We start from the raw sequence: 13,221 nt of genomic DNA on the forward strand, positions 1-13,221 counted from the left end.
GTGTGTGCATGGAAGGTTCCCGTGCCCCACATGCAAGGAAGCTCTTCAGTTTCATTGGCTGCAGGCGCGTCAGAAGTATTCTTGCTTTGACTTGCATAGACAGTTCCTCGCCATCAGTTCAGAAAATGCAAGAACTTTATCAAAGGTAAAGTTGTTAAAACCTCGGCACCACCTGCGTTGATAGGTCAACAGATCATGGATCAGTTAAACGCTATCAAGCATGATCCAGAGCGTCCAGGGTATTTCAAGGGGTATAATTCTAAACACGCGTCGACTCACAAGACATGCTTGTGGGGTCTGCCTTACTTCAAAGATCTCCTTCTTCCACACAACATCGACATGATGAATGCTGAAAATAATATCGGAGAGGCCATTTTTGGTACATTGTTTGGAAAAGAGGGGAATTCAAAGGATAATCCTAAGGCTAGAGTCGATCAGTAGACTCTATGTGATAGACTGTTACAAAACATGCGACAATCGAAAGGAAAGCACAACTGGTCGAAGCCAAAGGCCTGGTTCAATCTCAAAAAGGGGAGCTATGAGGGAAATTAGCTTGTGGGTCAAAATGCAGTTGATGTTCCCCGATGGGTATGCAGCGAATCTAAAGAGGGGAACGAGTCTTGAAAAATTCAAAATACTTGGTCTCAAGAGTCATGATTGGCACATATGGCTTGAGCGGGTAATGCCGGTGATGTTGCGTGGATTTATTCCTGAGGATGAATGGCTAGTACTCGCATAGCTGAGCTATTTCTTTCGTGTTCTTTGTGGGAAAGAACTATCTCCTGGAGTGGTAGATGACATGGAGAAGTTGGCGCCAGAGTTTCTGGTTCCATCTCTTGGTTCAAACAAACGGTAATTATAGTTAATTGACCATTTCATTTCTTGGTCAAATTTGTGGCTAAGGCAACAATCCTTTTGTATTAAACTTGTAGGCTAATTCAGAGTCTATGGATGTCGAATTGAGACAAGACGCTAATGATTTTGACTATAAGGTCCGTTCATTTTCTAAATACAACATCAACGGGTATCACTTCCATACATTTGGCAAAGAGCTATCTATGCCCATCCGGAAATCTACAAATTGTGGTGTCTCTGCTATCGGCGAAGGAGGTACCGAGTATTATGGAAGAGTTGAAGCAATTTATGGACTTTAATTCTATGGTGAAAACCCACCGAACGTCGTAGTCTTGAAATGTTATTGGTTCTAGCCGAAAGAGACTAGAAGGACTCATGAACATATAGGGCTAGTCGAAATCAAATAAATCACCCATTTAGATGTTTCCGTTGTCTATATTACGGCTCAATAGGCGACCCAAGTTTTCTATCTACCGTGGGCCTGCCAAACTGATGAGAATCTGATTGGTTGGGATGTTGTTTATGAACTGCCTCCACATGCTATACCACCTCCTCCGAATGAATAGGATTATGAACCTGACATTAACCCAGACACATATGATGGAGAATTCTTCCAAGGAACACGTATTTCCAAGAAACATTTCAAGAACCGCTCTGTTGCACCCCATAACATGGAAGTAGATAGTGACAGTGAGTCCGACTTCACCCCTGAGCCGGAACCAACACAACCGGAACTAGAAGAGGATACTGTTGCGGATGACCTGTCAATACTTGACCGATTACAGAAAGACCTTCCACATGTTGATGTTGCTGAACCCGATGATCACCTCATTCATGACGACACGCGTGATAGTGATGATGATGATGCGTTTATTGATCCCGGAGCATAGATAGACGATCCAGACTATTATTAGTTTGTATGCATCCCAACTTAAATTATATATGTACATATTATTATTCATGTCATGTATTCAATTTTTTTATGTTTTACTAATTTTTAACTCTTTGTCATGGCATGTATTGAAAGATGGTGGGCGCGGGTCGAGATCGCTCCGCGGGTACTTCTTCGTCGGCGGCCCGCGGGAGGGGTACTTCCATTCCAGACCAATCTCTCTATGGAGTGCTGGAAGATAGTCTAGGGACACCCACAGGCACCTTTTCGTCATCATCGTTGCCCACCGAGAGATGAGGTCGGGTAGGGAAGAATGCGAAAGGTACAGGACGTGGCCGCGGGAGAGGTAGGCGGACTGCTACGACATCCTCGCCGCCACCCCAAGCTCATTCACCTAAGCATAGGACTACTAGGGTGGATCCGTTTGAGGTGGAGGCTACAGGGACTCCGAACCAGGGTGCTCGGGTCGACGGGCCTTCGGCTCATGAGACTCCGATTCTAGAGGCTTTGGCCCACAAGACTCCAGTACTACGGGCTACGTCCCAGGAGACTCCGGCCCCATAGGCTTTGGCCAACGAGACTCGGGATCGAGGGGCTACGTCCCAGGAGACGCCCGGATGGGGTACCTAGCCGGATTAGACTGAGGGGCCGGGTGGCCATACTGATGGTGGCGGGGATGAGTGTACTGGTAGTGAGGGCGAGGTGGTTAAGGGGGTCACTGTGTACGAGCGTGGTGGTACACGTCTCCCGGCCATGCTGGCGACCCACGAGCAAAGGTCGTTGATTATACCTACTGCGGATAAGTAAGTGCATTTACTCTTTTTGTACCTTTTGCCTTCAAGTTTCTTCAAATATCTAATGTGTTGACCTTGTCATACTGCAGGGGTTCACATCACCCCCTTGGAGTCCGCAAGCCGAAAATCGTCATTAGTGTGCTTTGCCAGCAAAATTTCCCGGGGTTTGTCACGTTGACCGGTGAGGGTCAGGTTCCTCAACTAGGATTTAGCTAGGAGCACTACAAGGCTGCCCAAGCCCCGTCGGAGGAGATGATCGATGGTGTCTTCTGCCACACGAGGGGCGATATGGTGATCAACAACTTTTGAGTAATTTCTCCTTTTACACAATCTAAAATTAACAATATAGCTAGTTATTGTACTAATCAGTGTTGTCTCGTTTGATTGCATACCTTCTACAGGTGTGAGGACGGATATGAGGAGGCGGCGGCCAAGGTTATCGATACCGAATGCAGCGCCTATTGCAGAACTTACGCCACGAGGCTCGGGTGCAGGCTGTTTGAGACTACTACGCATCGTGTAGTATTAAGAAGGACAAGTCATGCCGTGAAAAGTTTCTGAAGAAGGAGCAGTACATGAAGGTAATTACCTAATCATAAGGCCTTATACTTAGTTTCCTTGATTTGATTCGTAGGCATAGTGCCGAAATTTCTCTTTATTAACTTATAGGTGCCCCCGAGATGGTGTGCGGATAATATGGATTGTCGGGAGGCATTGCTGGATGAGTGGTGCATAGGCCAATGGCAATCCGTCCACGACAATACGAAGAACCGATGTGCCCAAATGATTGGTGTGTCACACCATCAACGCCGCACCAACTTATATCAGTTTGGACGGAAATGGGTACGTGGTTTGCTTCATGATTCATGCATTTCATTCTTCATGCTAGATTGAGCCCTTTACTAATACTATGTTCCTCTCTTTTAGGCACATCACAATAACACAGAGGTTCCAGAGGTGTACGACCTCTATGCCATGGCCTATACTGCCTCCTACAAGAAGGCCAAGGCATTCTCTGAGTCTGACCTCGATCATCCAGAGAAGTTCACCAACATCTCCTCCCACAACAAGCTTGTGAGATACAAGGAGGTGGGGAAGGCAAGGAAAGGGGAGGACTTTAACCCGAGCCAAGAACCTTTGGATCCAGAGCTGGTGATGATATCTTGTGGCGGGAGGCCCCATGGCTCAATAGCCATTGGAGATGGGCTGATACGTTGTCCTCTCACTCTCCCACAGATCAAGGGGCGCCAAACAAGCTCATGTCCTGGGATAAAGCCTCTTCCACGGCTAGTCGATCTCGCCTTCGAGGTTAGTTATACGGACTCAGAAATATTTCCTCCATTACATTATGTGTGTGTCCATCGATGATTACAATGCTAATGAGGAGTGGTGTTGCAGGCTGCTCTTCATAGAGAGAGAGAGCGACAACCCAGGCTGCTGTTCAGGAGCTTCTGTGGGAGAGGATCCAGGTTGCGGCGGATATGGCTCGGGCCGCGGAGGAGAATACGGCTCGGTTGTCGGGTGAGGGGAGGGCACAAAATGAGGCACCTCACCGGGCCATGTACGATATCCTTGTGGTAAGTTTCTTCTTCATATTAGCCAAATCCAACATGTAACGTCCATTTCATTACTAATTAATATGACTATCTCGTCAAAACCTAATGCGCAGTCTATGTGCGAGAAGACCGGCCACACCCCTCTGCCAATGCGAGTCATTTCTACGGTTGGAAGAGTGAGTTTCATTTGAATGGTCATTAGTTACTAGTATTAACATTTGATTGTCATCAAGCTAACGAGACATTGCAAATGAACTTTGTTGTAGAATAAATTCCGGGCCACATCACACAACCGTTCTCGAGGGCAACCTTCTCCACGTAAAACCGCTGCTAGGAACCATGGTGATTCACATCTGTGATGACGACGATGGTAAGTGTTCTCTAGTGTTCTTCTTAACAAATGCAGACTTAGCTTCGTACATGCTAGTTAGACCTATTATGCCACATACTTATCTTATTTTCCCCAAGAAAGACATACTTAGCTAATTATCCTCCAAAATGACATAATTAGCTTATTTAGTTCATTTATGACATAATTAGCTTAGTTAGGTCAAAAATGGCGCAATAACCTTGGTTAGCTCATAAATTCCATATACTTAGCTTATTTTCCTCCTTGTCAACATCATCATCATCATCATCATCATCTTCTTCTTCATTATCATCTTCTTCTTCTTCATCATCATCATCATCATCATCATCATCATCATCTTGTTTTTTTTTTCTTCTTAGCTAATTATCCTCCAAAATGAAATAATTAGCTTATGTAGTTCGTTTATGACATAATTAGCTTAGTTAGGTCAGAAACGGCATAAGAACCTTGGTTAACTCATAAATGTCATATACTTAGCTTATCTTCCTCCAAAATGACATAATTAGCTTAGTTAGGTCACAAATGGCATAAGAACCTTAGTTAGCTCATAAATGTCATATACTTAGCTTATCTTCCTCCAAAATGACATAATTAGCTTAGTTAGGTCACAAATGGCACAAGAACCTTGGTTAGCTCATAAATGTCATATACTTAGCTTATCTTCCTCCAAAATGACATAATTAGCTTAGTTAGGTCAGAAAAGGCATAATAACCTTGGTTAGCTCATAAATGTCATATACTTAGCTTGTTTTCCTATAGAATGACATAATTAGCTTACTTAGGTAAAAAATGGCATAATAACCTTGTTTAGCTCATAAATGTCATATACTTAGCTTATTTTCCTCCAAAATAACATATAAGCTGAAAAATGGCATGAAAAGAAAAAGAAAGTATAGAAGAGGAAAGAGGAGAATAAGAAAGAATATAAGAATAACAATGAGTTTCTTCTTTCTTTCTTCTTATTATTTTCCTTCTCTTTCTTCTTCTTCTTCTTCTTCTTCTTCCTCTTCTTCTAGTCTTCTTCTTATTATTCTCCTTCTAACTTTCTTATTCTCATTTTTCACATTTGATTCACTTCATGGAAGCTAGCATTGATGGGCTGCTATTGTTTTATTTTTGTTTTGGTTTGTATGGATGAATAGGGTGATGTTTGAAACTATGTGTATATATGGATGAACTATGTGAAAATATTTGTTGTCTTGCTCAACATTTTCACGATGATGTTGGATACATGGCCTATGCTTATTCTATGATGTTTGAAACAACATATGATGTTTGAAATTATATATATCATAGAAGTATTACGAAAATGCAGGGAAATAACTGAAAACAAACAAAAAAGTGGCAATACAGGCATTTTCCCGTCTGCGAGCGAACGGCAAAGGCCTTTGTCGTTTGTGAGCTGATGGCAAAGGAGCCACGTGTGAGCTACCTGTGCAACCTGGGAGCAGCAGGTCGCACCTATATGGTCACTTTGCCGTCAGCTAGAGCAGGGCATATGACAAACGGGCACTGAGGCAAACGACAAAGGGGCACCCCAGGCAGATGCCGAAGGGCACCCCAGGCAGACGACAAAGGACACGGAAGGCACCAGCTGGCGGACCTAGTGATGACGTCAGCTGGTAGACGGCAAAGGCTGCCGCCAGCTGGCAGACCGTAAAGGCTTTGTTAGCCACCTAACGGAGCATATTTGTGTCTGCTACCATCTAGCACCTTTGTCATTTGCGGGCCTAGCCAGACCGATGGCAAAGATCTTTGTCGTCCGCTACCAGCCGACAAACAGCAAAGAAAGCCTTCACCGTGACTTTCAGTGTCAGAAATTTTGCCGTCGGCGGCGGATGGCAAAGATCTTTGCCTTCCGTGGAGTGGTCCTTTGTCGTCCGCTATGGGAAACGACAAAGAACCTAATTCATGTAGTGAATGAAGGGTTTGGAAACTGCTTCATGGCTAAAGGCCCCAAGGTATCACACCCTGTGTACTTTGACTTTAAAATTTATGAGGATGACTTACTTGGAGATGATGAATTTTTATTTGATAAACTAATGATAATAATGGAAATGAACTTGATGATAATCATGCTGGTCAAGATAAGTCGTGTGATGATGATAATAAGGATATTGAGTGTTTAACTAAATAATTAAACACTCTTAAGTTAACCCATGAATCTACTCTAGAAGATCATAGAGAGCTAGCAAGGAGTGATGAGAAGCTACGCATCGAGAAGATAAATTTAGAGCAAGAGCATGATCTTCTAAGAGCAATAAATGATGATCTTCGGAAGAAGAGTTCTTCTTATCTAGCCAAACAATTACTCTTGTCTACATTTGTTCCACAAGTTAAGTCTAAGAAAACTAGTAAAAAAGGCAAGATAGTTTCTTCATCTAGTAACAACAACACTAATGATAAATCTAATGATGTTGTTTCTAGTAGCTCTCTTGATTCCACTAATGATTCTCTTAGCCAAGTTACACTTGAGCAAGAAAACGATTTGTTGAAAGAAATTATAGAGAGATGTGTCTTCAAGAGTCTTTCCGGACGTAAGGAATTTGAGGAGATTGTACGCAAGAATGGAGTACATCGGAATAACTAAGGCATTGTCTACTTCAATTCCAATGGAGTTGAATGGGAAGAAGGTCAATACCCCAACCCCAAGTTTGTTCCCCAAAAGGAGAAGTATGCTCCTACTCTCCCCACGGGAACAAAAGCTCAGTATGATCTTCCACCACAAGACCACAAGCTCAAGGGAAAGGACAAGCTTCAAGAGGAGGTTGACTCATTTGAAGAAGAAGCCATGGTCAAGTCGATGTGGGTCCCTAAGAAGAAGAACTAGAGAAGTTCTTGAGGGGTGACTCTGTTAATGAAACTCACTCTTATTCATTTTGGCAAGAACTATTTGCAATCAACTCCAACTCTATGCATTAGTTCAAGGAGTCACATATTCCCTCAAAGGTAAGCAAGGGACAATGTAATTAATGTATCAATGGACATCATCTCATATGTACTTCACTCCATGTCCATAGATCTCCTTGTATTTGTTCCTTGTATGGGACTAACCCATGTAGGTGAGAAGAATATGAAATAACAAGGATAGCTCCCAACTCAAGATGATCTTTATCAACAATGAGCATCCACCACTACTACACCAACATGAAGTCTTCTATGACAAAACCCAATGTTAGTTTATCGCTCTTAGGGGGGATGTCACATCAAGGGGGAGATTTACTAAGACTTGAGTTAAAGCATCTCTTAAAGATGTGCACACATTGAAATCTTTATGTAAAAATGGCAACCCCACATGTGCTTAAACAATGAGTATGATCTATAATCAAGTATTCTTGTTTGGATCCTAAGTCAATATACTCATATATAGATGAATTCATCATCGCCAAAGTGCTTGGTAGATACTAGAGTGGTTGTGCATGTTTGCCATTTTTTTGACATCTTTTTGTGTGAGCATGTTGGTATGCATATGTTTGCTCATTAGAGGATATCCAGTTGTTGTCATTTGGTGTTTTATTTTGTTTGTCCAATTGGATATACAAGAATGACTAAGTACCCCTCTCTAGCTATCTATGTTGTCTCATCTCAAATTCTATTCATGCCTCATCACAAAATTTGAGCAAGAAATTTTTAGACACTATGTGTGAGGTGCATTCGGAGTTCCGTCTTGACAAAGAGCTAACTTCCAAAACCTCCCATGTGCCACTCGGTGTGACCAACTCCACACACTCGGTCCCACCGAAGCACTAGGGTTGATTTGTTTTTGAACCTCGGTACAACAGATTATGCAATCTCGGCCTCACCGAGTTTCTCCCTAAGCATTTAAGAAACTCGATGGCACCAAAATTTTCGAATCGGTGTCACCGACAGCATGGGGACATATATATACTCTTTTGAAATTACTCTTCAAACGCGTCCTCCCGCAAACCCGTGATGCCACACTCGTGTGGACGGATGTCTTCGACTCATCTCCGCGCGCCCTCACCACCAGAGTCCTCGCCGTCGACCGCAATTAACCCCACCATCGCCAACGTAGGGGATCTTCACCGAGTTAGGGTAAAGATCTCACCCCTATTGCGCTCCTCCTTATCAAATCTTGCGCATTAGGAATTGTTCTTCATTGTGCCATAGTTTGAGATAGATCCAACCACAAAACGATTCCCGTAGAATAGACAAACTAAAAATTTTAGGGTTAGGTCTCCGCTTTGCATGTCTTGGAGTCACCGAGTGGAATTGGATCGGTGTCACCGATTCCTTGATTAGGGCTTCTGAGAATTGTCTCGGTGAAACCGAGTATTTCTTTTGAGTGAAACTGAAAAGAGTGGCCAAGTTTCTGTTAATGAGATGGTCAGTCTCGGAGGCTCTGAATTTTTCAACTTGGTGGAACCGAAACACACATAGCTGAAACTTAAGACTAAAATTTTGAGTTCAATTTTTTTTAAAGGTGTGTGTTTTATGATGCTCATCCAATCCTACTCTTCTATATCTATTCACAGGATCATCTTGTCAGCTTGTCGATATGTCAAGATCTGAGGATAGTCAGAATGCTTACAGTGAGCAGAGCATGGAAATGGACTTATGCACAAGTTTTGAGAGGAGTGATTCTGATCCAGGCACTCCCAGTTCTCATGATCTTCCCAAGGCAGCTACCAGGACAAGGAAGAGGCTCAAGTCAGATGAAGAAGATGGTTATTTCATCCCTAAGGAAGGAACTTCTCACAAGCCGAAGGAGAAAATCACTGCCAAGAAGACTATGAGAAAGGAGTATGCCAATCCTGATGCAGTGAGAGCTCGTGAGACAGCTAGAGGAGCTAAAACTCTAGTGGATGCGAAAACCTCCAAGCTAGCCAAGAAGCTAGGACAAAAGAGAGCCGGGAAGAAGATTGTGCATGTTGTTGGAAGGCCAACCTCGATGTATGAAGATCTAGCAGAAGCCGAGGAAGAAGAGGAAGAGGTACGTGCTAATCCACCTCCTTCCAAGAAGAAGTTATTGGGAGATGTTATGCCCATCAAGCCTCCAACTGAGGCCAAGACCACTGCTCCCAAGGCTAATAAGCCTGTAGCTCCTAAACCTAAGAGGACTACGAGAGATATACGTGCAACAGAGAAGTACAAGGGTTCCGCATCAAGTGATGCTGCTTCAGAAGAGGGAGATCTTGCTGTTTTGAGGAAGCTGAGACCTAACCTGCCTGAGCACAATGATGAACACCCCGTTGCAGAGACATGAAGGAGAGGAAGGATTAATGGCTCAGAAAGTGGAGAGAAGTCTATCCTTATGCTATTAGGAGGAGGTTTGCCATCGATGCTCGCTTCCGTACTAAGGAGCAGTAACATTTCTATGAGTCGGTGCTTTAGAGTCCAGATGCCAGCGATATGAGGTATGTAGACTGGGACTACATCAAGGAAAATGAGGGTTACTTCCCTCATGTGCAAGAAAACATCAGAGCCATTGACATTGAAGATTTTGTTGGCAAGAAGTGACAACCTGGAATGAAGAAATGATCATGCAATTCTACTCCACAACACACTTTTATCCTGATGGTAGAATTGTATGGATGACTGAAGGTTCAAGGTACCGATCCACGGTGGAAGAATGGGCTACCATCTTAGGATCCCCAAAGGCACAAGAGAGTGACTTTGATTTTTATACCGAGGCTAAGATGAACCACAATTCTATGGCCAATATGTGTACCCCAGTGCCCAAGCAATTCCTGAATACTCACAAGCTAGGCTCTATCTACTTCCTGCAAGCAGGATAACCCACCACCAACACAATAATGAGACACATCTTGATGCCCATATCATGTGATGATAAGATGATCAGGTGGTATTCCGTAAACATGATGCACCATGTAGTCACCCACACCATGATTAGGGCGAGGGACCTGATTGTTGAGACAATAAGAAGAACTATTGATGATCAAAAGAGACCTTGTGTATACACACCATATATTCACATGCTCATCAACTCCAAGATAGCGAAGAATGTGTATCTGCTTGATCAACAACACTTGTCACTCCAGCCAAACTTTGAAGATAATGAAGTGGTGATGGACCCCAGCTATCCTACTTCAACTACAACACATGCAGATATACATGTCGAGGTAGAGGCAGAGGCAGCCAGAGCAGCTAGAACTTCACAGTTGAGATCCAAAGAGGATCAAATGGCGTTTCTTATCACCACCATCCAAGGGATGGAGAAGAACATTACAGACATCTTGCTGAATTGGAAGAGTCTCGAGAGGATCATGGAAACTAAATTACATGACCTCGATATCAAGGTGACAGAGTTGACAACCACTCTCAATCAGTTGAAACCTGAAGTTGATGCAATGCACACTCCCAGCTCTACCAATGATGATGATACATCTATCCCAACTACCACTCACTTCACGACCCAGGCTAGATCTGCAGTTGTGATAGTTCAAGAGTCCAGACCGTCTTCATCAGCCCAAGCATCACCTCCATCATCTCCACCAGCTCCTGCACCTCCAGTGTCGACACCACCTCCTCATAGGACATCTGCTGAAGCCTTCACCGACACTCTCCTATCGACTCCATCAACTGCTACCGGAGGAGATCGACCCTTGAGCGACGCTTAGTTCTAGACCTTTGAACTTTTGGTAACTTGTTGCCAAAGGGGAGAAGTGTATAGATCAATAGGGCTTTGAGAGAGAGTGTTTTTTTTGTTGCTCTCCTTGGTTTTCTAAAACATTTGGTTCTTTTAGATGTTTAAACTTTGTTGTGTTTGATCATACACTTTGATTATTAATGCTACTATTTCATACCTTTGAGCTATCTATATGATGATCATTCACTCATTTGTTTTGTGTAATATGCATTACTATTCATCAAATCATTTATTCACACCACCAAGTTGTATGTGACATGGAAGAGTGACCATTGCTCCTAATCGACTGTGCATTTGCATTCAAATGCAAATTCAAAATAATGCACAAATTTAGGGGGAGCTCTTGCTTTTCACACATTTCTCAAAGCGACGATGCTACTCATTGATTATATATTATATCGAAGCTTTGATCTATATGTTCTCATCAGTTACCAAAAAGGGGGAGATTGAAAGCACAACTTCTCCCTAAGGTGGTTTTGGCAATTAATAACAACATATGTGTCATTGATCTAATGATTCTATCTAGTATATTTCAGGAAAAGTTCAATGATGCATTGGCGAAGTGAAAGGACGTGGATGTTTCCTAGAGGGGGTGAATAGGCGCTTTAAAATAGTTACGGTTTAGGCTTGAACAAATGTATAATAAAACTAACGTTTAATTTGTCAAGCACGAAACCTAAAATAACTAGGCTCCCCTATGTGCACCATAAAATTATGCTAAGCAAGATAAAAAACTAAGTGATAGGAAGATATATGACAAGAAATAATATGGCTATCACAAAGTAAAGTGCATAAGTAAAGGGTACGGGTAAGAGATAACTGAGGCACGCAGAGACGACGATGTATCCCGAAGTTCCCACCCTTGCGGATGCGAATGTCCGTTTGGAGCGGTGTGGAAGCACAATGCTCCCCAAGATGCCACTAAGGCCATCGTGATCTCCTCACACCTTCCTACAATGCAAGATGTCATGATTCCACCAAGGGACCCTTGAGGGCGGTCACCGAACCCGTACAAACAAGGTTGGGGCAATCTCCACAACTTAATTGGAGGCTCCCAACAACACCATGAAGCTTCACCACAATGGCATATGGCTTCGAGGTGACCACAAATGCTCGGGCAATCTCCACAACTTAAATAGAGATCCCGACGCTTGCCCGGAGGTTTACACCACAATGATTGAGCTCCGAGGCACCAACAAGCTTCTAGGGGTACCCAGTACCCAAGGGTAATAAGCTTCTCAACTTCTCACTTCCACGTATCACCGTGGAGAACTCAAACCGATGCGACTAATGCAATGGAAAGAACACACGAAGTGGTCAACTCCCTCACACTCAAATCCCTCCACAACAACAAAAGCTATGGAGAAATATGAGAGGAAGAACAAGGAGCTCACAAAGAATACGAAGATCAAGATCCAAGGGGCTCCCCTCACATAGAGGAGAAAGTGATTGGTGAAGATGTGGATTGAGAGTTAGCAAGATCTAAGAAGGTCAACAATGGGGGAAGAACACGAGCTCAGCAGATAGATAAGGTCCAATGGGGAAGAAGACCTCCTTTATATAGTGGGGGAACGAATCCAACCGTTACCCCCACTCACAGCCCGACTGGAGCGGTACTACCGCTGCCCAGAGCAGTACTACTGCTCCCAGAACGTCCAAGGATGCGGTACTACCGCTTCGGGGGCGGTACTACCGCTCTAGGAGTGGTACTACCGCTGGCACGAGGAGCGGTACTACCGCTTGATACTGAAACTGCTCTAACTGTCGCATACGAACTCCGAATCGAGCAAACTCAAGCTTGTTGAATTCACAATGACAAGAGATATCCAAAAATACATAAAATATTAAGAATATGCAGTTAGAAAATGCCAATGATATAGAGAAGTGATACCTCTATGAATGAAGAACTATCAAAAACATCCAACATCGAAAACATCGTAGAAGATGCATATGGATTCCGTTTTCGATGAACTTGAGCCTGTCATGAAGATGACCATAAGCTCTAAAACTCACAAAGAGAAACACAAAACAAGAACCAAGAAATATGATGCAAGGATGCAAATGGTTTGAGCTCTTAACAAACGATACGATCAAGCTACTCACTTGAGAGCCCCCTTGACAGT

The sequence above is a fragment of the Hordeum vulgare genome, chromosome 2H, assembly GCF_904849725.1.
Source record: "Hordeum vulgare subsp. vulgare chromosome 2H, MorexV3_pseudomolecules_assembly, whole genome shotgun sequence".
NCBI classification, from domain to species: domain Eukaryota; kingdom Viridiplantae; phylum Streptophyta; class Magnoliopsida; order Poales; family Poaceae; genus Hordeum; species Hordeum vulgare.